A 26,577-nucleotide genomic window follows, 5' to 3' on the forward strand; every position below is an offset into this window, starting at 1 on the left:
TCGTTGGCCCGCCCTAAACTTCTGTACGGCCACGCGTAGTTAAGCCCCTCTGCCCGGGCCCGGTGTCCGGGTGCCCCTTTCTGCCGTCCTTCCTCTCCCGCCGCTGACCGTCCGGGGCGGAGGAGCTGGGCGGTGGGGGTGGTCGTGGGGCTGTCGGGGCGGGTCCCAGCGCCCGCGGCTGGCGGGGATGGCCTCGGAGGGGCCCGCGCGCGCGCGTGCAGGCGGATGTGAGGCGCATCTCAATCGGCGGCGGCGGCGGCGGCGGCGGCGGCGGGCGGGGGCAGCGGAGCGGGTGGTTACTACCGCAGCGCGCGAGCCGGGGAGCTGCGGGGAGCAGAGCCGCAGCGCTCCGGCCGGCCCGCGAGCGGGAAGAGGGCACCTGCACTTCGGGACCCCCGTCGTCCCCTGGCCACCTTCCCCCACCAGCCCAAGCCGAACGGCGCCCTCCACGTCCCCGGGTAAGAGGGAGCCCGGGCAGCCTGTGGACCCCTGCGAGGCCACACCCAGGCCACCAGCTGCTCCCCCAGGGCCGGGTGGACCCTCCCTCCCTTTTCCCCAGCATCGGGTCCGCACACTGGGATCCTCCACTTTCCGGGCCTGGCGCTCACTGCAGTGTAAACTGAGCGCGGGACGGAGCCCGCAGTGAGTGTGGGCTGCGGAAATCCACTGGCCGTGTCTGTCCCCAGGGGATCTGTCTTGAATGTCCCTGGGAACCCTTCGACCGTGACATGTTCTCGTGGGGAGCCCGGGATGGGCGCGTGAAGAAGCCGGGGGAGGCCGCGGTGCGTCCGCCGGGACGGGTGTGTGTGTGGGGGGGGGAATCTAGTGGGGACGCGGGAGCGCTCGCAGCTCCGAAGCCGTCGTGGGAAGGGGTACCAGAGAGGGCACATGGAGTGGGCGTGCAGGGAGAAGCGGGTTCAGGGCGCGAGCACCCCTCTCGCCCCCGCCGCAGTGTGGATGAGTTGGAGGATGCCGCACGTGCGGAGCTCTGGAGCCCCCTGGCGCAAAGTGGAGCGCAGTGGGGGGCCCCGTGCGGTGCCTGCCCGCCCGAGATTCGAGGTCATGTTTTCCAGCCCTTTCTCCTCTTCAGAACTTTTTCATCCTCCAACCAGACTCATTGCATTGGAGGAACTAGAAACTCAAGGATCCTCCTGACCCGGAGTGTGGGGCTTGGAGAGGCCCAGGAGAGGAAGGGATGGATGCGCAGTAGACCAAGGGCCCTATTGAGTTTGCTGTGTGACCTTGGACAAGCGGCTGTACCGCTCAGAATTTCTGTGGGAGTTGCGCACCAGACAGGAATGGGAACGGTGTGGAGGAGAGAGTTCTGGTGTACAAATCCTCTGATGTGCCCGCCACGCTTCTGTGCTGGGAATTCTCGGCCTTTGATCCCCTGCAGAGGCCCAGAGCTCATTTACTCTGGAGGGAGAAGGGTTGGCAGTGTGGAGATGTGAACCCAGAGACCCATTCTGACTTGTGCCATGACCTTGGGCAACCTGTGTACCTCTCTCGGCCTCAGTATGTTCTCCTGAAACTTGGAAGTTGGGGCTTATGGCATCCAAGGTCTCCCTATGCCAGCCCTACACACCTGCTGGCCCAAGTGAAGGGTGGAGTTGGAGGCAGCTAGGTAAGGTGCCCTGGTGTCTGGGGGTGTAGTTCCTCCACCTTCCGAGGAGAGAAAGCCTGCAGCCTGCCCTCCAGCATCTCTTCTCCCCGAGTCTCCAGCCTGACAGGCAGGCCAGCACTGCACACTGTCAGCACAGAGCACAGCCTTGGAGAGAGGCAGGTAACAGCCAGGACCTCCCAAGGTCATGATGTCTGTGCCCTACAGGCCTGCACCCACCTCAGATTAGTATGCTGTGAAGAAATCCTCAAAATCTCTACTAGTGGCCTGTAGCAGCCCATTGCCCAGCCTTTCCTCCTGGCTGCCGAGCGGCCTGCGGAAGGCTTCCTTGGGGACACCCCTGTCGGGGCGTCTTATGCAATGAGTCAGTAGCCTGTCACTGAGCCTTGGGGAGTTTGGGCAGAGCCCTGGGTGAAAACCAGACAGAGGAACTGAGTTTATAGGCTTTGATTCCCATATGTGTGACCTTGTGTGACCTTGGGTCAGTCCCCCCTTTTGTTTTCCTCACCTGTACATTAAGAAGATCAAATTGGCAAGCTCCCCAGGACCCTTCCAAACCTGCAGATCTGGGGCTGGAATTTGAAACTGGTGCCTGCTTGGCAGAGGAGTTGATGGGAGCAAGTGGACTCTGGAACTCCCAACACTCAGCCCCTTCCCGCTTCTGTTTCCAGAGTGGAGCCATCTTGAGGTCACACACTTTATCCTAGTGGGGTCATTTTCCAGCCCCTGCACACCCCTGCCAAGTAACACCTTAGGATCCTCTCCCCCCACAGCCCCTGCTCTGCTGGTTATTAGCTGTGTGACCTTGAACAAGCGCCTGTGTATCTTTGAGCTTCAGTGACTTGATGGTCAAAATACAGTGATAATAGTGGTAATGTTCTAGGGTCGGTATGAAGATTAAAGATAGAAACAGATGAAGTACTTAACACGTTGTGGAGCCCCGAAGTGCTCCCCCCAAAAGGGTTGCTGTTGTTCGCAGTCTCAATGAAACCACGTGGATCGGGAGCAGCAGCCACGGTGAGCAGGGTGGAGTTTGGGGACTTCAGCATGATCTCACCCAGAGACCAGTCTGCGCAGAATGGGAGCAGCCATAGTGTCTCTGGCCCTGTCCTCTTCCCTCTGGCACACTGTAGTCATTCTATAGTAGGAACTTCGTGAGAAAGAGACCTTGCCTGGCCTCTTACAGCCGCACACCCACAGCCCTCTAGAGATGTATCCTCCACACCCTCTGCTACTCCTGGTCCCATTTGTGGTTACTACAAGATGGCCTTTTACTCCATTCCCTGAACCCTCCAAGAACAAGTCAACTGATGACCAGAGAGGAATAAAGCTGGATGTTCCTGGAGTATGTGGTTGGTAACAGTCTCTCCAGGCCAGAGGAACCCACTGAGCCTCCAGGGGACTCCAGGACCAGACCATACTGCCTATGTGGATGCAATGACAATAGAGGTGCCAGGGGCCAGGGCTTGGGCTTACTGCAGACTATTTATGTGATTTCAAGCAGTTTGGCGCCTCCTGTGGGCCTCAGTTCCCTTGGGTGTGAAGTAGAAAGGTGGTTTGGATGTGTCTGCGCCGCTCTTGTTGGTCCTGAGGGTGGTGAGTGGTTCGTTGGGATCATCCGAGCATCTGGTGCTCCCTGGCCCCTGGTGTCCATCCTGTGACTCCAGCTGGGGAGAAGTGAAGACAGCTCCTCAGTGAGTGTTGGCAGTTAAGAGCAGAAGCTTTGTAGATGGACATAGACAGGTTGACTAGGAGGAAAACCTGGGAAATGAGGTCCTGGAGTAAAGGCTGCAGGAGTCCCACATCATTGTCTCCACAGTGGGTGATGGTGTGGGAACATCAGAACCATCAGAGGCATCAAGAGGGGACTCGGGATCCCAGCACTCGGGAGGCAGAGGTAGGAGGATCTCCGTGAGTTCAAGGCCACCCTGAGACTACATAGTTCCAGGTCAGCCTGGACTACAGTGAGACTCTACCTTGGGGAAAATAAAAGAGGGGTCTCAGGACTGTCTCCTTCAGTCCTCTGATTACAGGAAGACTGAGGTTCGGGGAAGTGCCTTGCCCAGGATCACATTGTGCTAGCGCAGTCATGAAGCTGAGCCAGCACTGGGGCCCCTGCCTCTGGTGCTCTTTCCGTCCTCCCTGTGAAGCCCGGGCGGTTGTTTTCCACCTCTTCTAGAATCAGAGCAAGACGCACAGTGCTTTGAGTAGGGCAGGAAGAACAGGGGCCCTGAGAGGAAGGAACTTCACCCAGGCACTGAGAATGCTGGCTGCCCATTTTGTAGATGAGAATGCAAGGCCTCAGAGAAGTACAGCCCCGGTCCAAGGTTTCGCCAGGGCCATGTCATCGTTCTGCTGCGCACACCAGCCACGCCGCTCGGCTTCTTTCCACCCAGACATGCGGCAAGACAGCCAGAACATGGAAATAAACCCATGAGGGCTTGGCAAAGGGAGGAAGGTAGATGGAGCAAAAGGCAAATATCTGATTCTAAGACAAGCTCTGCGTCTTGGACCCATCTCAGGTGAGACCTTCCCTGCTGAGGGGAGGGAGACAGTGGCCAGTCTCTCCACCCTGCGTTCCACTGGCCAGCAGAATGAAAGAAAGTCAATATTTGCCCAGCGGCAAAGGACACGAGTGTGACTTGGGCCGGGGCAGGGAGGGGCCGTGTGGGGGGTGAGTACCTGCTTCCTTTGGAGTCGTCGCAGTGAGTAACCCTTTGTGTGTCTGAATGCCCCGAGAGATCTGCTCTGCCCCCCCCCCCCCAGCATCCTCCCAGCAGCCCTCTTCCCTAATAAATTTCCTTTATGATTTGGAGCTGATGCCTCTCTAGCTTCCAGCTCCCTGGGGAGATGGGACTTGAGGCTTTTGCAGAAAGGCCTGGCAGCAGATGGCCCATTGAACCGGCATCCAGAAGTGCTGCAGAGGCGCGAGCAAAGCTGCTTCCTTATCTGAGCCTCCAAGCCCAGGGAAGGATGTGCAGAGTCCTTGGCAGGTCCGGAGAGGGAGAGGCTGACAAGGGTCTCTTTTCTGCCTTTGTTTGGTTATCTTTTGGTTGTTTTTTGTTTTTTTTTTTTTTTTAATCTCTGCATCCTGCTTCATTTTTTCTGTCCTGAGATTGCAGAGGGGCTTGGGGAAAGGCAACAGGACCCCAAGCCCCTCCCCAGCTAAAATGAGATTCTTGAACTTGTTGGAGCTGCCAGCTGCTTTAATGTTTTTTGTGATTGCCATGTCACTCGTAGCATCTCGTCTTAGCCGTTTAACAAAGGATGCGTTTGGACGCAGAAGTGCTTCTGTCTGAGCTCGCTGGGCGTCACTGCAGCAGGGCAGGCTCGCGTGAGGTGTGAGGAAGGACTTGCGTGGGAATCACCAGCTCTACTAAGACTGCTTATTCTCTTAGGATAAGCCAGCACCTTGGGGGCAGGGGGGTGGGCTGCGACTGGGACATTTCTGAAGGTCAGGACCACCATCTTAAGACTTTTAAACCTGGCCCCCAATTGATACTTGGGGCTGGTGATCCTTGGAGACCAGATAGCCAGGGGGATCTCCCAATCCCTAAGTTTTGCCCCTACTGGGAGCTTGAGGCAGCAAGGTTGGGTCATGGAGGGAGGGACAAATGAGAAGTAGCAGGAGAACCCTCAGACTCCAGCTTAGGCAGGACAGAGAGTGCAGCATGGCGAAATCGCCAGCAGGAGCGTCTCTCAAAGCTGCTGCTCACAGCATGCCTGGCCAAGGCTGCCAGCTCAAACCCTGCCTGCAGCCCGGACTTCAGGGCATCCGGCTGCTGGGGACAGATTGCAGCCCAGTCCCAGGCCTTCTGTTCAGCACGTGGCTCCTGGGCACTAGCACGCTCTGCTCTTGGAAGAAGGCTTTCTGGCCACGTGACTCCTGGAACCCACGTGGCCTCTTGCCATCCTATGTGTGACTGGTTCCAGTGGCCCTCATACAGGGTGGGTGTTAAGTCCCTGGGTGCTCAGGAGGGGTGGCCTGTGTTCAGATCCGATCTCCTCCAGTACTTTAGCTGTAGAAGTTTGATTAAGTTATTTGAACACCTCCTACCTTATTTTTTCATGTTAGATGGAAACAAAATAGTTTAAACGCCATATAGGGTGTAGTGAGGATTTACTGGATTGGTATTTACATGAAGCTCTGGGATAGTAGGAATCTGAGACAAGATGCTGATGAAAACTGAGCTATAAAGTGCTGTCACAACTACTACAGTGTTTCTTAAAATAGAGGGCTGGAGAGATGGCTTAGCAGTTAAGGCACTTTCCTGAGAAGCCTAAGGACCCAGGTTTGATTCCCTAGTACCCATGTAAGCCAGATACACATGCAGGAGTTTGCAGTGGCTAGAGACTCTGGAGCACCTATTTCTCTCTCCTCCTACCCCCTCTCTCTGCGTGTAATAAATAAATTAAAAATAAAATATTAGGAGCCAGGTGTGGTGGCACATGCCTTTAATTCCAGCACTTGGAAGGCTTGGTAGGAGGATTGCTGTGAGTTCAAGGCCACCCTGAGACAACATAGTGAATTTCAGGTCAGCCTGGGCCAGGGTGAGACCCTACCTCAAAAAACCAAAAAAAAAATAAAATAAAATAATAAATAAAATAAAATATTAGAAACAATAGAAAGAGGCTTTTTTGAAGATAAAGAACTTTAGCACCAGAGCTGGGAGTGGGTGAGTTGGGAGTTGTCTGGAAGTCTCTAGAATGTGGTGTTGCTTCTTTTTGTTTCTGGACCTCGGTTTTGGCTATTTGGACACATGGGGACAGATGCCCACTTCCTCGCCTCCCCCACCCTGCCATGCCCTGTGGTGCATGATGGTCTGGCACAGCCAGCAGGCCCGGCGGATGCACAAGGTGGCCTCTTCCTGCTCCTGTTTTGGCACAGGCAGGCCTCCTAGCTGAGGCCCTGGCACCAACCCCAGTGGGCTGCTCTCCCAGTGAGGCCACTTGGACTCTGGATGGCTTCAGCTGAATCTATCAACCCTGATTTTCTATTGCCCTTCATTTGGCCAAGGAAAGGTGTGTGATTTTGTATCTCCAAAGGCATCAAGGCTGGGATACAGGTGTGTTGCTGGGCCACAGTTGAACAAGCAAAGAGTAGGGACGGAGGGCCTCCCTTAAAGCTGAGACAACTAGCTGGGAGCCCCAGACAGGCTGAGGTGATACTGTCATGGGATGTCCCAAGTCTTAGAAGCCCCTGCCCTCCAGTTTCCTGACAACACTAGGGGCCGCCCAGAAGCAGGGCCTGGGTTCCACACCGTGGTCAGCACCTTTCCTCCTGGGTGGTCCAGGCGCTGGTCCACTGCATGCCTCTTTCCAAGCTGGGGTGAAAAGCCAATAGGACCTATTGACAGTGTGCGGTAGTGATTAGGCCAAGGGCCTCTCATAGTCTCCCCACCATGTTTGGCTAAGGACTACAGACAGGGCGACCAGGCTGTACATCCCCCATAGTTTTGGGTTAAGGTTAGCAACTGAGATGCCCACTGCCCCATAACCCTCCATTTGGTCATCTGGGGCGAGTGGCAGGCTTAGAGAGGGGCACTTTGTTTCAGAGCTGCTCCGGGCCTTGGGAGAGATTGAGGATCATCCTCATAGTGTCTCCCCAGGTATCTTACCAAGAGCCCCAGCCATGAGGTTGCTTGGCCAAGGTCACTCCTAAAGTCCACAATGAGCTCATGGCCTAGCGTCTATGGTTCATCTACTCTGTTTACTTCCCAGGGTTCTTTAGAGGAGGCTCTGGCATTGGCTAGCACTGTGGGATCCTCTGTGTGTTGCTTATTTCCTGTGACTTTGGTCCTGACCTCAAATCCCCCTGTACCTCATACTTGTGCAAATTGGAAGTGTGTTTTTAAAATTTTTGTTTATTTTTATTTATTTGAGAGCAACAGACAGAGAAAGAGGCAGATAGAGAGAGAGAGAGAGAGAAAGAAAGAGAGAGAATGGGCATACCAGGGCCTCCAGCCACTGCAAACTAACTCCAGGTGCATGCGCCACCTTGTGCATCTGGCTTATGTGGGTCCTGGGGAATGGAGCCTTGAACTGGGGTCCTTAAGCTTTACAGGCAAGCACATAACCACTAAGCCATCTCTCCAGCCCCTGGAAGTATTTGTTAAATGTTTTATTGATTTACTTGAGAGAGAGGCAGAATTAGAGAGAGAGAAACAATGGGCATGCCAGGTCTTCTAGCTATTGCAAATGAACTCTAGATGCATGCTTTGTGTATCTGGCTTATGTGGGAACTAGGGAATTGAACCTGGGTCCTTTAGGATTCACAAGCAAGTGCCTTAACCGCTAAGTCATCTCTCCAGCCCAAGTTGGAAGTATTTAGGTAATAGGTCCTAATGACTTCATTGGGACCAAGAATGGAGGCTTTCCCCACCACCATGTTGTTGAGGTAGGGTCTCGCTGTGTACTTTAAGGTTGTCTGCAAACTCACTGTGTAGCTCAGACTGGCCCTGCACTCGCTATACAGCCCAGGCTAGCTTCAAACTCACATTTCTCCTCCAGTGCCACTCTGGTGCTGGGATTATAGGTGTTAGCTACCTAGCTCCTCCTAAAATATTTTAGGGCAGATGTGGTCCCCACGAATCTGGGCTGTATTAAGTCTTAGGGGAAATTTCAGAGAAGCCCCTGGACTTGAAGTAAAAAAATAAAAGTGAAGCCGGGTGTGGTGGTGCACGCCTTTAATCCCAGCACTCGGGAGGCAGAGGTAGGAGGATTGCCATGAGTTCAAGGCCACCCTGAGATGGCAGAGTTAATTCCAGGTCAGCCTGGACCAGAGTGAGACCCTACCTCGAAAAACCAAAAAATAAATAAATAAAAGTGAAAACTCAAGTTGTGAACTCACTAGTCACGTGGTTTGAGGAAAGTTGCTACATCTCTCTGATCTCAACTCTAAATCGGACTTAATCTCAATTGGTGGTACTAATGTTTTACATTTGCATGTATGTGTGTGCATCCGCATGGACATGTTTGCATGCCTGGGTCTCTTGCTGCTGCAAATGAATACCTATCCAGCTTTACATAGGTGGCTGGGGAATTGAACCCAGGCCAGCAGGCTTTGCAAGCAAGCACCTTTAGCTGCTGAGCCATCTCTCTAGCCCTGGTACTACTTATTTACAGGTGCTTATAAATATCTATTTAAAAAACAGCTTTGAGGTTAGGGAAATAACTCATTTGGTAAAACGCTTGCTTTTCAACCAAGAGGAACTAAGTTCCATCACAGAATTCATGTAAAAGTGCCAAGCATGGTGGTGGGTGCTTGTAACCCCAACACCAGGGAAATGGAGATAGGCAGACCCACAGGGCTTGCTGGCTAGCTAGTCTAGCCAAATTGGATAGCACCAGGCCAGTGATAGACTCTGTTTCAAAACAGAAGGCCAATATCCTGAAGAGTGATTCCTTAGGCAGTCGTCTGGCTTCCACATACACAAACACATGCATGTATACTTGCATGCCCAGGCATACCTGCATACACATGCACACACATATATACACATGCATAAAAACCAGTCTTATGGCTGGGGAGATGACTCAGTAGTTAAAGGTGCTTGCTTTCAGAGCCTGCTGGCCTGGGATCAATTCTCTAGTACTCACATATAGCCAGATGCTCAAAGTAGCACATGTGTCTGGAGTTTGCTGGCAGTGTCAGGAGACCCTGGTATACCCATATGCACACACTCTCTCTTCCTCCTCCTCTTAAATAAATAAATCTTTTATGTGTCACAGACCTGTGAAACCACTACGCTGCCATTTAATTTCAGAACATTTCCTGCTCCCAGAGAAACCCCACCCATATACATTATCATTCCCAAACTTTGCATTGTCCCAGCCCTAGCTAACCAACAGCATACTTTCTGTCTCTGTAATGTTGCCTGTTCTGGATCTTTTGCATACGTGGGGCCATACACTGTGTGGTCTGCCACAACTGGCCACTTTCATGTATGTGCCTGACGCGTTGAGCACACCTGTGCCACAGCACACCGGTGTTCATTTCTCTGTGTTGTGGTGACGTCTTGTGTGTGGACAGGAGCCGGGTCCATGCATTGATCAGTCGATGGGCATTTGAGTCACTTCTCCTTTGTAGCTCCTGTGAACAATGATGCTGTGAACACATGGGAAGGTTTCTGTCAGGGCATGTGTCTCATTTCTCTTGACTGTATGCCTAGCATTGGAATTGCTGTGTCGAATGGCTTGTTTGGAAGTGGACTATTGCGAGGCCCTGCTCTTCAGTATTTATATGGGTTATCTCCCTTAATTATCACAGCACTCCAAAAATGTTATCTCCATCTTACAAAGCGAGCAAGCTGAGGCATCATTTGCAGGATATCGAGTAACTTGGGTGCAGACACTCAGGTAATGGAGATCTGGATGCCGGTAGCCTGGTCCTCAGTGCTTAGACCACCATGCTCCCCTCTGAGGGCAAAGCGACATGAAGTAGGAGCCTGGCCTGCAGAAGGGGCCCAGTCAATGCATGTTGAGTCCTGGGAATAATGACCAGATATTTTGTGTTTCTCTTTCTGATTACAGTGTGGTCTTAGGGAATTCTCTGTGTCCCTGAGTCTCCATTCAGTTCCCTTCAAAATATAAAGAATTCCAATGTGTCAGTTAGTAAAAGATGGGCGTATGGGGGTTGCAACAGCATATGGGTTCTAGCTGTGGCTAGAAACTTGGGAAATGACCTGACTTGGAAAGGATGTGATTTTCCTTTTAAAAATGTTTATTTGTTTGTTTATTTATTTGGTTGGTTTTTTTTTTTTTTTTTTGAGGTAGCATTTCACCCTGGCTCAGGCTGACCGGGAATTCACTATGTGATCTCAGGGTGGCCTTGAACTCACGGCGATCCTCTTAACCTCTGCCTCCTGAGTGGGATTAAAGGGGTGCACCACCATGCCCAACTCTATTTATTTATTTATGAGAGAGAGAGAGAGAATGGATGCACCAGGGTCTCTTGCTATTGCAAACAAACTCCAGATGCATGTGCCACCACGTGCATCTAGCTTACATAGGTTCTGGGGAATTAAACCTGGGTCCTTAGGCTTTGCAGGCAAGTGCCTTAACTGCTGAGTCATCTCTCCAGCCCCAGCTTCCTTTTTGAGTTTTGGTTTCCCCACTGTCCAGTGAGGGCTATAGTAAACAATCCCTTCCCGTTCCTCTGTCCTGTGTATGCCTCATGTGTTCCAAGCAGCCCGGGTGCTCTAGAGCTAAGCCTAGCTCAGGCTGTGCCCAGCAGCACTTGCCCCATGTAACAGATCAGGTGAGGCTGGACAGGAGAGGGAGGGGCGTGGTGAGACCCCCACCACAGGTCTCCCATCACAGAGCTCTTGCTATGGGCCAGGATCTTCAGTGGCCTACTACCCTCAGCTTCCCTTCTGAGATTCCCTACCCCCGAGTCCTGTTCCCTCTGGGGTCCGTGTAGTCTCCTGAGGCCGGCCCAGCTCTTGGTGTGAGATCATATGAGGGACAATGGAGAGCATCCGTGGGTGCGTGGCACAGGGCAGTTGACTGCAACCTGCTTCAGTACTGAGACAGTGGTCGCTGCCGGCTGCCATCCCCAGGGAGCTTTCCCCCACCCTTTCTCAGAGAAAGCGCGGGTTGCCTTCTGCCCTTCCAAGCAAGGCTGCCTTAGCCACTGTGTCTCTCAGACTGGACACACGTGTCCTCCAAGCGCTCCCTTTGCTCCGTACTCCCTTCAGAATTGCCAGCCAGGGTGTCTCCTGTGTTCCCTGTGCTAGGGCCGCATGCCACACGCAGGTGGTGTGGTGAACCTCGTGTGTCTAGGTGCAGTACGCGGTGCCTCTGTTTTAAGGCTGAGGAAACAAAGTCAGGACAGCGAGGGGGCATCTCCAAGGTCACTGTGACGGAAGGAGGTGGGAGAGGATGCGAGTGAATGCTGTCCAGTCTTTAAGTCCTTTGCATCACTCGCTGAGAAGAAAGGTAGTGCTGAAGGCGTCCCAGGAGGTAGCCCAGGAGAGCCAGGGGTGCCATCGCATGGGCAGGTGTGTGCCACATTTCATCCGAGCTTGTCTCTTTGCCTTTGCATGCAGCCCCGATGGTGCCCCTTGGTTCATGCCTGTGCCCACCCTATTTTGAGTCACAGACTCTCCCTCCCTTCCTCCCTTCTTTCTTCACTTACCTCCTTCCATGTTTTGTTTGTTTGTGTTTTCAACGTATGGTCTCACTCTAGCTCAGGCTGGCCTGGAATTCATTCTGTAGTCTCAGGGTGGCCTTGAACTCACAAACTCATGGCAATCCTCCTACTTCTGCCTCCCTCCCAAGTGCTGGGATTAAAGGCGTGTGCCACCATGCCCGGTAGGTTTGTTTTTCTGAAGGCAGGATCTCATGTAGCCCAAGCTGACGATGTGCTCCAGCTCGCCTTGCCTTTTGAGAAGGTCTTGCTGTGTAGCCCAGGCTGGCCTTGAACGTATGCTCTTCGGCTCTCAGCCTCCTGAGGGCTGGGTTTATGGTTATGCGCCACAGGCTCTAATTCCGTGGCCTTTTGTTGGTATGAAGGTGACACCTCGCTGGCTTGTGCGGCAGGCTTGTCCAGAGGACCTGCACCAGCCGTGTGGCTTCCTCTCTGGCCGCTGAGGGCTCCCCCATGCTGCTCTTGCCTCTGGTGTGCTGGCTGAGCCGCAGTGGTGTTGCAAGCTCCCCTCCCCCTCTGCCTGCAGTGCCTCACTATTTTTAAGCTCCGTGGGCTTAATGAGCTGCCACAGTCGTCAGCAGTCACCTTGCTCTCTGGCAACCTCGGGGAGCTAGCTTGGGCTTTTCTCACCTGAAAGCCCCACCCTTTCTGAGGCCAGAGCCAAACCCGTCCCCACCTGGACCCAGCAACAGCTTCCATGAGATCCACCCTGAGGCAGGCCCCCCTCTCCCCCCCAACTTACCGGGAGGTGGTCCCTTTCCCATGTGCTGTGTGGTCTGTCTCATTTCTTCCCCCCTCAGCTCATCCTGCAAGAGTAGTGATGCCGCCAAGAGGACTGTGGAGCCTACCACACCACTGGCGGCCACTTCTCCTTGAGGACAAACTGTCTGGGGACCTGCAGGGTCTGGGTGAGTGAGGCAAGGGCTGGGACAGTTTCGTTGGAGATTTAGAGGTTGTCAGGGCTGGAAAGGATGACTTGATGTCGTCTGTGTCAATGCTGTGTCTCCCGTCTAAGGACTGTCCCTGGTACCCCTCCCAGTAGTGGTCTGATTCAACCTGAGCACCCTCACTGATGGGACCACTCATTAACTCAAGACCCCGCCTGTTCCCAAATGCCGTGACTGGATGGTATTGACTATGTGGGAAAGCTTAACTTTTCAGTTTTTTTTCTTTTGAGGTAGGGGGGGTCTTGCTCTAGCTCAGACCGACCTGGAATTCACTATGTATTCTCAGGGTGCCCTCCAACTCATGGTGATCCTCCTACCTCTGCCTCCCGGTGCTGGGATTAAAGGCGTGCACCACCACACCTTGTGAAATAATAGTACATTCTTTATAGGGTGGTTCTGACAAGTAATTTAAATAATGCTTATTAGATTAGAGTACCCACATACAGAGTTTAGTGAGTTGGTGGTTACTTTTGCAATTAATACAAATCCATGTTGTTTCCAATTTGTTTACTTATTACTGTTTTGTTGTTTCTCAAGGTAGGGTCTCACTCTAGCTCAGACTGACCTGGAATTCACTATGTAGTCTCAGGGTGGTCTTGAACTCAAGGTGATCCTCCTACCTCTGCCTCCCAAGTGCTGGAGTTAAAGGCGTGCGCCACCACACCTGGCCCAAAAGCCTCATTTTTGAGCCCAAATCTATTCTCCCACCCCAAGGAGATGGGAGATCACCCTGCAGCTTCATCTGCTTCCAGCCCTACTGCTGCTGGAGGAGGAGGAGAAGGCAGAGGAACCATCGGTCATGCGTCACAAGGAGCCCCTGGCACTGTGTCTTGGACAAGGCCGGGGGACTTGGCTTGGGGAAGTGGCCACTAGGAAGAGCTAAGATGCTGTTAGAGGAAATTGAGCTGAGACGCCCCAGTCTTGGGCCCATTACAGAAAGTGAGAAACATTGAATAAGACCAGCATTCCCCATACTGGCTTCCTGTTACCAGATGTGGGGTCTGATAGGAGCCACACCAGGAATTCCAGTGAGAGTTCCAACCAGGGGTCCAGCCCGGATGACTGCAGCCCCATAGTGCTCCAGAGGGCTTAAGCTGTTCTGAGCTTTGGGATTTGGCCATCTTTGGAAGTGCTCTGGACTGGAGCCAGGCTCCAATCTCGCTCTCTGGTCTTGAGAGAGTCACTTCCGCCCCCTGGCTCTCAGTTTCCTTGAGAGCTGTAAACCATGTTGTGTGGGCCTTCCCAAATAATGTGAATAGAGATGCATCCCTGGGGTGTGCTCTGTAGGACGCAGTGTCCTCAGCAGCTGTATGAAAGGGACAGTTCTCTGCGATTTCTGCTCCCTTGCTTCTGGCCTAGGGCAGAGAGACTGGAGCCCTGGGCATCTCACTGGCAAAGAGGGGCCATTCCAGAGTGTGTGCAGATACCAATGGTGCAGAAAAGCCTTAGTTCCAGTGAGGGGATTCTCAGGGTGTTCATTCATCCCCGGCCATGCCCTGTGCGGTCTCTCCTAGAAGGTGAGGTTGCTGGATCCAGGGACAGCACTCTGCTGTGTCACCCCTCCCTGAGCCAAGTCTGTGCCTCCCGGGTGGCAGTGTGAGTGGTACCCTATCGTCTCCTGGTCATGGCATTGTCCAGAACCTTGCCAGATCTACCCCTTACCAGCCAGCAGCTAGCCCTTTTCTGAGCCCACCATTTCCTCTGAGACAACTCAGAGATGCTCTCGAGGAAGTACAGAGAGAGGCCTTGGCTTCTGTGCCTTGGCCTTGTGTCCACAGACAGTGCCCATACTTCTGGAGTGCTCCAGGGTGGGCCACCAAGAAGAGCCAATATGGCTGTTGTACACTGGCCACAATACTCTGCCCTGCGTACCCTTTTTCTGTTTCTTTGTCTTTCTTTTTCCTTTTTTTTTCCCTCCGGGGTAGGGTTTCAGTCTAGCCCAGGCTGACTTGGAATTCACTACAAAGTCTCAGGGTGGCCTTGAACTCATGGCGAGCCTCCTACCTCTGCCTCCCAAGTGCTGGGATTAAAGGTGTGTACCACTACGCCCGGCACTTTGTCTTTTTTTGTGAGGTAGAGTCTCACTCTAGCTCAGGCTGACCTGGAATTCACTATGCAGTCTCAGGGTGGCCTCAAACTCATGGCGATCCTCCTGCCTCTGCCTCCCGAATGCTGGGATTAAAGGTGTTTGTGCACCACCACATCCAGTGCTTCTTTGTCTTGAAAAAATATTTTGGGGCTGGAGAGATGGCTTAGTGGTTAAGGCACTTGCCTGCAAAGCCTAAGGACCCATGTTCAACTCTCCAGATCCCATGTAAGCCAGATGCACAAAGGTGAGGCAAGCACAAGGTTGCACATGCCCACTAGGTAGCACAAGTGTCTGGAGTTCTATTGCAGTGGCTGAGGGCCTGGCACAATAATTCTCTCTCTCTCTCTGTCTCTGTCTTTCTCTCTCTAAAAAGTATTTTTATTTCTTTATTATTTGCAAGGGCGGGGGGAACAGAGAGAGGGGAGAGAAGAAAGGGAGAGAGAGAGAACAGGCACTCCAGGATCTCCAGCTGCTGCAAACAAACTCCAGATGCATGTGTGCTTTCTGCATTTGACTTTATGTGGGTACTGGGGAAATCAAAGCCCAGTTGTTAGGCTATGCAGGCAAGTGTCGTTACCACTGAGTCGTCTCTCCAGCCCCATCTTTCCCCCCACCTAAGGGTCTCACTCTAGCCCAGGCTCAATGGGACTACTCTGCTTCCCAAGGGCTGGGATTAAAGGTGCACACCACCATGCACGGTTCTTTTTTTTTAAAAAAAAAATATTTTTATTTTTATTTATTTATTTGAGAGTGACAGACAGAGACAGAAAGAGGGAGACTGAGAGAGAGAGAGAATGGGCGCGCCAGGGCCTCCAGCCACTGCAAACGAACTCCAGACGCGTGCGCCCCCTTGTGCATCTGGCTAATGTGGGTCCTGGGGAGCCAAGCCTTGAACCGGGGTCCTTAGGCTTCACATGCAAGTGCTTAACCCCTAAGCCATCTCTCCAGCCTGACGGTTCTTTTTTGATTGAATTGTAACTTAGATTGATTTTATTGGTATATGCACCTGTATAAACACTAAAAGACATCGCCCAGTAGGGTCTTTTTGTCCCCTCCCCAACCTAGCTCACTAGAGCATTGTGTTCTGTTCTCCTAGCCCGTGCCTGCTCACCCTCACCCTGGCTGCCCACTCCATCATCTCCCTTGCAGTTCCCCTTTCTCTACAGTCCTCTAAAGGCTAATAATGCTACCCTAATAATGGCTTTCTTCTTAGGCCTACACTATCCCCAGGTGGGTGGCTGATCTCCTACCCTCCCCCTTGTTCACAGCCAGTACAGATTCCCATTGCTGAGCCACATACTTCCCTGAGCTACCTGCTGGATGGCCCACTGCATAGCTAAGAGACTCTTGGGGACTGTGGGCAGCCTTGTGTCATCACGGGCAGGTGCTTTCCTTAGTAGGATGGGAGTGGTGGCTGGAAGAGCTAGACACCGCTCACTTCTGTGAGGACAGATGGGTCATTCACCCACACAGGAGAACTGGAATACAGGCACGGTGGCATGAGGAGTGAGGTTGCAGATGTCGCTAAGTGTCGAGGAGGGCAGGGTGGGGGCAGACTGAGGAAGGACAGTTACTGGACACAGAGGCAGGAGAGATGCCAGTGTCAGAGCCACAGACTGGATGAGAGGCCAGAGCTGTGACTTCAAAGGATGGCTGAGCCGGCTCCGAGGACATAATGCATGAGAAGATGGTTTGGGGCTGAAGACATGGCTCAGTGGCTAAGACATTTGCCTGGAAAGCCAAAGGACCCTAGTTTGATTCCTCAGTACCCACATAAAACCAGATGCAAAGTGGTGCATGCGTTCGCTGTGACTGGCGCCCCAGTGAGTGCTCTTGAGTTGGCCTTTTTTTCCCTGAGATCCCTGTAGAACTCCAGGACGGGACTCTCCAGTATGGAATTACCCCTCTTCACACCTTCCTCTAGCTTGTGGTGTCTTGCTCTTTCACCCCTCCAAGCCCCCTTTCCCATGTCTGTTTCAGCCTTCATGGTCAGGCAGAAGATAGTTGGCTTCAGGGAATCTAATTGTGCCCCAGGGACTTGCCTGACCCACTTCCATTTCTGGAGACCATGACTGTCAGAGATGCTGGTGGTAATGGACACGTCCCTCTAAAGAGTGGCTGACACTGCTCAGTTCTCCGGCTTGGCCACCTTCTGGGAGGAGGGAAGACATTTGGAACAGGGGGCCAGACGATAGCGTCCTGAACTGTATGCTGGCCACCATTACTTACCAGGTCCACTGGACTTCTCCAAACCTCTCCCTGCCCTTACCTGGTATGAGTGAACAACCAGCTCTTGGGTGTCCCACCTAGCCTCAGTCTCCTTATCTATAAAATGGAAAAAGCAGCAGCTCCTTTACCAGGTTGAGGGTGAAACAAGGTCTGATGTTAGCATTTGGGGGGCAACAATGATGTCTCCTTCCCATCCTGGAATATCCCCCACCTTCACTCACCATTTAGGTCTGCCTTCCCAGAGTGGTTGCAAAGGTCATATGAGGTTTTTTTTTTAATTTGTATTCATTTTTATTTATTTATTTATTTAAGAATGACAGTGAGAGAAAGAGGCATATGGAGAGAGAGAGAGAGAGAGAGAGAGAGAGAGAGAGAATGGGTGCTCCAGGGCTTCCAGCCACTGCAAACAAACTCCAGATGTGTGCGCCCCCTTGTGCATCTGGCTAATGTGGGTCCTGGGGAATCGAGCCTTGAACCGGGGTCCTTAGGCTTCACAGGCAAGCGCTTAACCGCTAAGCCATCTCTCCAGCCCCATCTGAGGTTGTTTATTGGGAAACAGAGTCCTGAGCTAGTTATGCCAGAAGGTCGGGGTCTGATTTCACAGTGGGGCCTTGGTTGTCTCCTGTCACATGACAAGAATCACATGTGACCATTTCTACAAAGGTCTAAGTTCATTATCTTCCTGGTGAGCTATCTGGGGACAGGTTAGGGTAGGGGTTTCTTCATTATGTATGGTGAGCACTCCGCACAGGATGTGGTGTTGGATTTGGAGTGAATGAATGAGGGCCAGAGGAAGGAGTGGTCATTTCACACCAGATAAGGTGGCCATTGGTAAGGGAAAGTGTTGTTTGGTTTTTCGAGATAGGGTCTCTCTCTAGCCCAGGCTAACCTGGAATTCACTAGCAGTCTCAGGGTGACCTAGAACTCATGGTGATCCTCCTACCTCTGCCTCCCGAGTGCTGGGATTAGAGGTGTGTGCCACCACGCCTGGCTTAAGGAAATTGTTTTAAAGCCTTCCTTGCCATGGACCCTGGAGAATCTGCTGGCCGGAACACTGCTCACTTCTCCCCTGCTGGTGGAGCACCCCAAGCCAGCAAGCCTTCCCGCTCACACAGGTGTAGCTACTCGGGCCTGGGGCCTCAAGATCTGGTCTGGACAGGTGCAGGTTTCCAGGAATAGCAGTGTCTGGTGAGACCCCCACATTGTCAGCCATCTGCTGCCAGGCCTCGCTCCTCTGGCAGGGTGGGGATGGAGGCTGACAGAGAACACCGTGGGAAACACACTCTGCTTCCCATTCATGGCCCTTGCCATCCAGAGGAGCCAAGTAGTTTACACCGGTAACTGACACCAGGCCGAAGGGATGGAGCCAGGGAGAGTCCCATGTCTCGGGCCCGCACCGCAGCCTGGCTGTCCTGGACAGAACTGGGTTGGTGGTCAGGGCTCAGCTATTTGGTGGGTGGATCCAAAAGCAGCCCTGGTGGTTCTGCAGCCTATGTGCTACTTATGTCCAGAAGTGGAGGTATCAGGCAGTCAGGTGGGGTCTTTTAAATATTTTATTTGTTTATGCATTTGCCAGAAGAAAGATAATGGGCACACCAGGGCCTCCAGCCACCGCAAATGAACTCCAGACGCGTGCACCAGTTTGTGCAATCTAGGTGTACTGTGGACTCAAACCCAGGTCGTTAGGCTTTGTAGGCAAACACTTTAACCATTGCGCCATCTCTCCAGCCCCAGGTTGGTTCTTTAAGACTGTAGGCCATCTTGGAAGAGGAGGCACTTTCCAAGTACCCAAAGCAGGGTTAGGCCCAGGGATCCTGGGATTGGGTGCAGAACCCACACTCTGGCAAAAAAGAAAAGAAAAAAAAAAAAGGAAAGAAGCTAGAGGGCAGGGGCCTGGTGAGCCTGTGATCTCTGGTTCTGTCAGGTGACCTCCTCATTATCCAAGCACAGGGCTTTCAGCTGTGACGGCGGCTTCCTGGACAAGTGCTGTGGCTGAGATCCCGGCTCCCCTGTACCTAGGGCTGCTTGCATTTCCAGGTATGGCTGTAGAACACACCTACACACTTGCTTGCACACATGTTTATAATGCCTGTGCACGCATGTCCATACCCACAAGCACGTTTGGACACAGGGTGTTCGTGTGTTTGCACACGTGTAGCCTTTCTGACACCCCCTGCCCTGCGCTTCACTGGCCCAAAGGCTGGAGGCAGCCCCTCCTCTGACTGGAGTAGGAGATGCTCTGCTGCCACAGGTGGGCTCCATGACTTGGCTAAAATCATCCTGCAGTCCTGTGGCCTCCACCAGCTGTCCCTGTTTCCTGGGCCTGAGCTTTGATTAGACCTGCAGCTTGCCGTGTTCCTGCATAGACAGCAGGGGGCATGCCAAGCCCTAGCAGTTAGGCTCCAGCCAGGGGCAGGAGGGAAGACTTGGGTCCCAAGTTTAGGAATGAGCCAAGAGCCAGGGCACCTGCTACGCACCCAAGTCTCTGACCTTTTCCCTTTCCTCACACATCAGCATGCCCCCACACCCCAGGAAACGTACCCACTGTGCTCCATTGCGCACACGGCCACCCACGTCCACTATATACCGCACCCCACACCACATACCCCTATTTGCCACTCTCATCCCCATCACTCTTACCCCTACTTAGCATATATCCACCTACCCGGTACTCACACCCCGACCCAGCACACACCCAGCCCTCCACACGCTCCTGCCTGCCACTCACTCCCTACGCTGCCCACCCGTGCCCTCCCCTGCATCCTGCACACACGCCCTTACCCACTACCCACTGCTACTCAGCACGCATCCCCTGTGTACCACCTTCTCTGCCTCTCACACCCTCACCTACCAGCCACACCCCTACTTTCCATATTCCCCATTCTGCAGCACGCTGCATACATGCCTCCCCACCACACACTCATGCACACGTTTCACCCACTACTCACGTTCACTGTGTACTACACACCCATCTCCCGCCGCGTACCCACACGCTTACCTGCCACCCACATCCCTACCCACCATGCACTCACTGCGTACACGCAGCCTGCACACACCCCACGTACTCCTGCCCACCACATATGCCCCCGCATCCCACCCCCTACCACACACACACACACCGCCCCTCACAACATATGGCACGTACACGTAGCTCACACACATCCCTGCACACACATCTGATGTAGCCCAGTGCCCGCCCCCTTCACCCCTTTGCCCACAGCTGCATGCTGAAAGCTCTTCTTCACCTCCCAAAGCTCTCAGCCCGGGTCTGTGGGGAAGGTACCCCTGAGCATGTGTGTCTAAAGTTCCCACTGTTCAATGAGTGTCCATCTTTTTTTTCTTTATTTAAAAGAGAGAGACAGAGAAAGAGACAAAGAGAAAGAAAGAGAAAATGTGAATGCCAGGGCCTTTAGCCACTGCCAATGAACTTCAGACACATGTGCCACCTTGTGCATCTGGCTTACATGGGTCTTGGGGAAATGGACCCTGGGTTCTTAGGTTTTGTAGTCAAGTGCCATAACCACCAAGCCATTTCTCCAGTCCGAAAAGTGTCTGTTTTTAATGGTTTTGAGCTCAATGAAGATAAGCTTCTGGCATGGAGGATAGCTGGGGAAGGCATGGCCGATTCCCATGTAGCAGAGCTGCACATGCCACTGCCGCGTCGGGCGCTCACTGGCCTGCCCCGAGGCTCTCTTTCCCCAGCCATGCTTCCCTGGCCCATGCGCTCTGGACCTTGACCAGGCAGAGATGTGGATCCCACCATTGTCCTCCTCTCACGGCGTGCATGCACCAAGGATCCCAAGGCCTCACGACCAGTGCCTCCACCCCGTGCTTCCACCTACCCACCAGCTGTCCCCACAAAGTCACCCCTTCAGGAACACCCCACCCTCCTGGCCTGCTTCCAAGTAGAGCTGTCTGTGGGTATGGGAGATGCTGGAGGGGGCTGGACAGTGGGTTTCACTGGGGAGCCCCCAGGCTGGTGCAGCTAGAGCTGCAGAGGCCAGTGGCTGGGCTGTGGCTCCCTTGTGTTCTCAAGGAGGTCAGCTTCTCCCTGGCTTATAAGAGGGAAGCTTTGCTCTTGTCCACAGTGGTGGCTGCTCCTCTCACTTCATCCTGAAATGAGTTCCTGGCTAGGGTGGCCGAGGGAAGGGTGCAGAGGCTCCTGGCCTAATAGGACATTCCCTCTCCCCTACACCCTAGCAGTTAGTGAGTCAGGGAGGGCAGCGGATGAAGGGAGTCTCTCAGACCAGGTGTGGTGTGGATGCTTCCAGAGCAGACACGTCCTAGGTGTGGGTTAAGAGAGCTGGGATGTGGCAGGTGGTCAGCAGAGCCCAACTCAGGAGGGCTGCCCCGAAGTGGCAGAACAGGGGCGGCTAACACTGGGAGATGCTCAGGCACCGAGGGCCAGGGAAGCTGGCGGGCCTGCCCGACGTCACACACAAGTGAACAGCGCAGGAGGGTTCAGTCCCAGACAGCTGATTGTGAGCCTCAGCACGTGGCCTGGGCTTCTCGCTGGCCATCTCTCAGTGGCCTAGGGTTTACTGATCTCAGTCTAGATGGAAGAGAAAGAAAATGAGAACTCTTGCAGCCAGAGAGATTGGAGGTGGACTCAGGGAAGGCCGCTGCCTTTTCAAAGCCCTGGGCTGGGACAGCCTCCCCAAGTCTGATCTAGAACAAGCTCTGCCTATGTGTGTGTGTGTGGGGGGGGGCAGCAGTTCTACTCTAAGGCTAAAGTACACAGCTGACCCCGGAGGCACACCAGGCCTTCACACACAAGGAATCCTGACAGATAATTTATTTCCAAAATGAGCTAAAACATTAACTCACTAAAACTTCACCCGGGCGTGGTGACATATGTCTTTAAGCACTCGGGAGGCAGAGGTAGGAGGATCACTGTGAGTTAGAGGCCAGCCTGGGACTACAGAGTGAGCTTCAGGTCAGCCTGGGCTAGAGTGAGACCTTACCTCAAGAAATAAAAGAACAGGGCTGGAGGGATGGCTTAGCATTTAAGGTGTTTGCCTGAAAAGCCAAAGGACCCAGGTTCGATTCCCCAGGATCCACATTAGCCAGATGCACAAGGGGGTGCACACATCTGGAGTTTGTTTGCAGTGGCTGGAGGCCTTGACACCCCCCCCCTCTCTCTGTCTCCTCCCCCTCTTTCTCTGTCAATTAAATAAATAAAAATTAAATTAAATTAAACAAACAAACAATAAATGTTGGACTGGCACTTTGGTGCCAACATTAAGTGGTAAATTTATCCTTGAATATTGATCGTTTCAGCCTAACTTCAGCGACAGGCATCTTGCTGCTAACCTATTTCCATGTCATTACTTTGGCTTCTGCAAACATAGTGTCAGGAAAGATTAAGCAAGCTCTATCTAGTCAGCTCTACCTTATCTGCCTTAATCAAGGCCAGGGCTGAGTGGATAATCCAAAGAACTGCAGAGTCCCCAAGTCATTTAATTTGTTGGGTGGCAGTTGTGGTATGTGCATGTGGGCATACACGTGCTTTTTTAAAAAAATCTCTTTCCTTTTTCAATTTTTTTTTTTATTTTAGAGAAAGCGAGAGAGAATTGGCATGCCAATTTCCTTGCATGTATATTGTATGTGTGTGTACATGTGCAAGCGTGTATGTGTGTACACATAGGCACACCATGATCTCGTCTGTGCAAACAAACTCCAGATGCATGTGCCACCTCGTGTCTGGTTTTATGTAGTACTAGTGAATCAAACTGGAGCCAGCAGCCTTTTAAGCAAGCACCTCCAACTGCTGAGCCATCTCCAGCCCTACATGTATTTTCTTTAAATTTATTTATTTATTCAAGAGAGGGGAAGAGGCAGACAGAGAGAGAGGGAAAGAGAGAAAGAGAGAATGGGCATGCCAGGGCATCCAGCCACTGCAAATGAATTCCAGATGCATACACCACCTTGTGCATCTGCTTATGTGGGTCTTGGGGAATCAAATCTGGGGTCCTTTGGCTTTGCAGGCAAGTGCCTTAAGTGCCAAGCCATGTCTCCAGCCCCCTACATGTGTTTTTGATAAGGGTGGGGAATCAAGACTGTGTGACTTTGATGTGAGGTGAGGATCCGATTCTGAACAGAATCACACATGGGAGGAAGACTCAAAATGAGCCTCAGCACTCCTGTGTTACAGGGCTCAGTAGAAGTGGGGCCCTTGGGTGGGAGTGGTCCTGGTGACACTTCCAGGCAGGAGGCACGGTCCTTCATTGTTGTGTTTGGGTCCTGAAGTGTGTGGGGCCGGGGGTGAGGAGGTGACACGGGCCAGTGTATCTTGGGATTTGGTATTCAAAAATAGATGACATGGGGCTGGAGAGATGGCTTAGCGGTTAAGCGCTTGCCTGTGAAGCCTAAGGACCCCGGTTCGAGGCTTGGTTCCCCAGGTCCCACGTTAGCCAGATGCGCAAGGGAGCGCACGCGTCTGGAGTTCGTTTGCAGAGGCTGGAAGCCCTGGCGCGCCCATTCTCTCTCTCCCTCTATCTGTCTTTCTCTCTGTGTCTGTCGCTCTCAAATAAATAAATAAATAATTTAAAAAAATATTAAAAAAAATAGATGACATGGGCTGGAGAGATGGCTTAGCGGTGAAGCACTTGCCTGTAAAGCCTAAGGAGCCCAGCTCGAGGCTCGACTCCCCAGGACCCACATTAGCCAGATGCACAAGGGGGCACACGTGTCTGGAGTTCGTTTGCAGCGGCTGGAAGCCCTGGCGCGCCCATTCTCTCTCCCTCTCTCTATTTGCCTCTTTCTCTCTCTGTCGTTCTTAAATAAATAAATAAAAATAACAAAAAATTTAAAAAAATAGATGACATATAGAAATGATTGCCATGCTTCTCCCAGCACCCACCCCGGGGGCAGGGACACTGGTCCCACCCATCTGTGGCTTTCCAGAGTGAGTTGGCGGGTATGCAGGCATGCACAAACTTGTTGCACCCACGTGTGGCGCTGACTCTGTCTCTGCGAAGATCATTCTATACCTAGGGGCATGGTGACTCTGGACCGCCTGAGCCTGCTGTGATGTCCCCACACCAGTGGAGCCAAGACCCTGCTGCACGTGCTGGGCGTGTGAGGCTTTTCAGCCCCTTTCCTCCTCGGCCTCGCTCCCCGCCTGTCTGCAGGCTACTGGCAGCAAAGTTCCCAGGAAGCGTCGCTTGAGGGTGTCTGTAGTAAGGGGCCAGGAACCTGAGACAAGGCATTTGTGTGTGCTACAGAGGGCTCATGCCAGGCACTGCCCACCCTCCACCCCCAGTTTTGTGTTTAACCAGGCAGGCTTGCTTGCCCATGCCCATCTCCACTCCCAGCCCTGCTCCTTGCCCTGGCAGGTCACTTCCTTTGGTTTGTTCCACATGACAATGGCACAGGGGACGGGGCGGGGGTGGGAGGGGAGGATGAGTATAAGACAAAGGGCAAGTCAAGTCAACCAGGTTGTCATTGGCAGAGAGAAGGGTGGGCCAGTGTGTGCAGGGCCCCAGATCCTGCCCCTCCCACCACCTTGGCAAGTGGCTGCCAGCCTCTGGGCCATTGTCAAGTCCTGGGCACCGGGACTGACACTTTCAGATGCATGGACAGCAGCCAGTGGCCGAGGAAAGAAGGGGTCTTGAGTGTATTCTCCTCTGTTTAGTCTCCGCACTGGGCACACTTGCCCCTCCACTGGAGCTCCCTGTTGCCAGCAGATTCCCCCAACCCCACCCTCAGGGAAGCAGTAGAAATTTAGACCATGTGTATGCTAACCAGATCCATGGGGTCCTGATGGGGGCTGCACCTAGGAGACCCTTCTCCAATCTGCCCTCCTGAACATCTGTTTTCTTGACCCTTTCTTGGTAAACCTTGATCCAAGGCCCTGCGGGCGGAGCCGCCCCCCACCAGCTCCTCCAGGGCAGCCCCGACTCCTCTGCCTAATGGTGCCATTTCACGCTTCCCTGCCCAGGTGATTCCGACCAGGCCGCAGCTCCTCTGGCCTGGGAGCCGTGGGAGCTCCTGGAGCCCATCTCATTCATCATCTGCCATCCTCCAGCTGGTTGCCTGTGATCCTGAGACCAGGGAAGCTGAAACTCCCAAGGGTGCCTTTTTCCTCAGTGTCCTGTCCAGCCTCTAGACTGGGCCCTGCATCCCAGCACGGGGACACGTGTCCAAGCTGGAGGGGGCCATGGGTGAGCGTGGGGGGCGGGGGGGATCAGTCAGGTACCAGAGACAGATCTGCCTGCTGCCAAGTGTCCTGTGGCCTTGACCCACTTTCCTCTGGGGCCTTCTTTTCTCACAAGAGTCTTGTGAACACAAGTCAAGCCTCCAGCCTCTCTCTCTCTCTTTTTGTTTTTTTCGAGGTAGGGTTTCACTCTAGCCCAGGCTCACCTGGAATTTACTATGTTATCTCAAGGTGGCTTCAAACGCATGGTGATCCTCCTACCTCTGCCTCCCAAGTGCTGGCACTAAAGGCATGCGCCATCACGCCTGGCTCCACCAGCCTCTTCTTTCTTTGGCTTCTGGAAGGATCTATGAGAAGAGGAAAAAACCTCTTATACGTATACAAAAACAGAAGAGGAAGAATGTTTTAAGTTCTATAGCTGTGACTGGTGACATCACAGGCATGCACACTGGGCATCGTGGAGTAGAAGTTGCCATTCTAGCACTTACTAGATGCTGGTAAAAAAACTACTTTGTTGAGCTAGAGAAATGGCTTAGTGATTAAGTGCTTACCTGTGAAGCCCAAGGACCCTGGTTTGAGGCTCAATTCCCCAGGACCCACATTAGCCAGATGCACAAGGGGGCACATGTGTCTGGAGTTCGTGTGCAGTGGCTGGCGGGCCTGACACACCCATTTTCTGTCTCTTTCTCTCTCTGTCTGTTGCTGTCAAATAAATAAATAAAAATGAACAAAAACTACTGTGTTTTATGAATCATAAATGCTAGTGTAGAGAGGTGGTCTAGAGGACAGGTGCTCAGTGAGCAGATAAGGGTGCCAGTGGTTGGGGCTGGGTTGCCGTTTTATTTGTTTGTTTTTCTTTTTATGTTTTGTGTTTCGAGGTAGGGTCTCACTCTAGCTCAGGCTGACCTGGAATTCACTATGTACTGTCAGGGTGGCCTCAAACTCACCATGATCCTCCTACCTCTGCCTCCCGAGTGTGGGTTGCCATATTATATGCACTCATCTATGATGACAACAATGAGCTGAGGAACAACTGTGTAGAAAGCTGTGGGAAGGGTGTTTCCTAAGGTCCTGAGGTGAGAGGGCGCCTGGCGTGTTTGAGAATCCGCATGGTCCATGTGGCAAGAAGGATGGCTAGAGAAACCCATGAGAGAGAAGCAAGGGCCCAGCTGGCCACACAGACCCTGAAGGCTATTCTTTCTTTCTTTCTTTCTTTCTTTCTTTCTTTCTTTCTTTCTTTCTTTCTTTCTTTCCTTCCTTCCTTTCCTTCCTCCTTCCTTCCTTCCTTCCTTCCTTCCTTCCTTCCTTCCTTTCCTTCCTTCCTTCCTTCCTTCCTTCCTTCCTTCCTTCCTTCCTTTCTTTCTTTCTTTCTTTCTTTCCTTC

At 52.8% G+C, this 26,577-nt stretch overlaps 1 protein-coding gene across 2 annotated transcripts in view; it reads left to right on the top strand.

Moving 5' to 3' along the window:
* Window positions 1-372: 372 nt before the first annotated feature.
* Window positions 373-26,577, top strand: part of Syt2 (synaptotagmin 2) — a 48,758-nt gene continuing 22,553 nt past the window's right edge. For both annotated transcript variants that reach the window (XM_045144235.1, XM_004670707.2), the window contains exon 1: window positions 373-458. The gene's annotated coding sequence lies outside the window, so the exon portion shown is untranslated. The remainder of the gene's footprint in view (window positions 459-26,577) is intronic.

This window comes from Jaculus jaculus, chromosome 1, assembly GCF_020740685.1.
Source record: "Jaculus jaculus isolate mJacJac1 chromosome 1, mJacJac1.mat.Y.cur, whole genome shotgun sequence".
NCBI lineage: Eukaryota > Metazoa > Chordata > Mammalia > Rodentia > Dipodidae > Jaculus > Jaculus jaculus.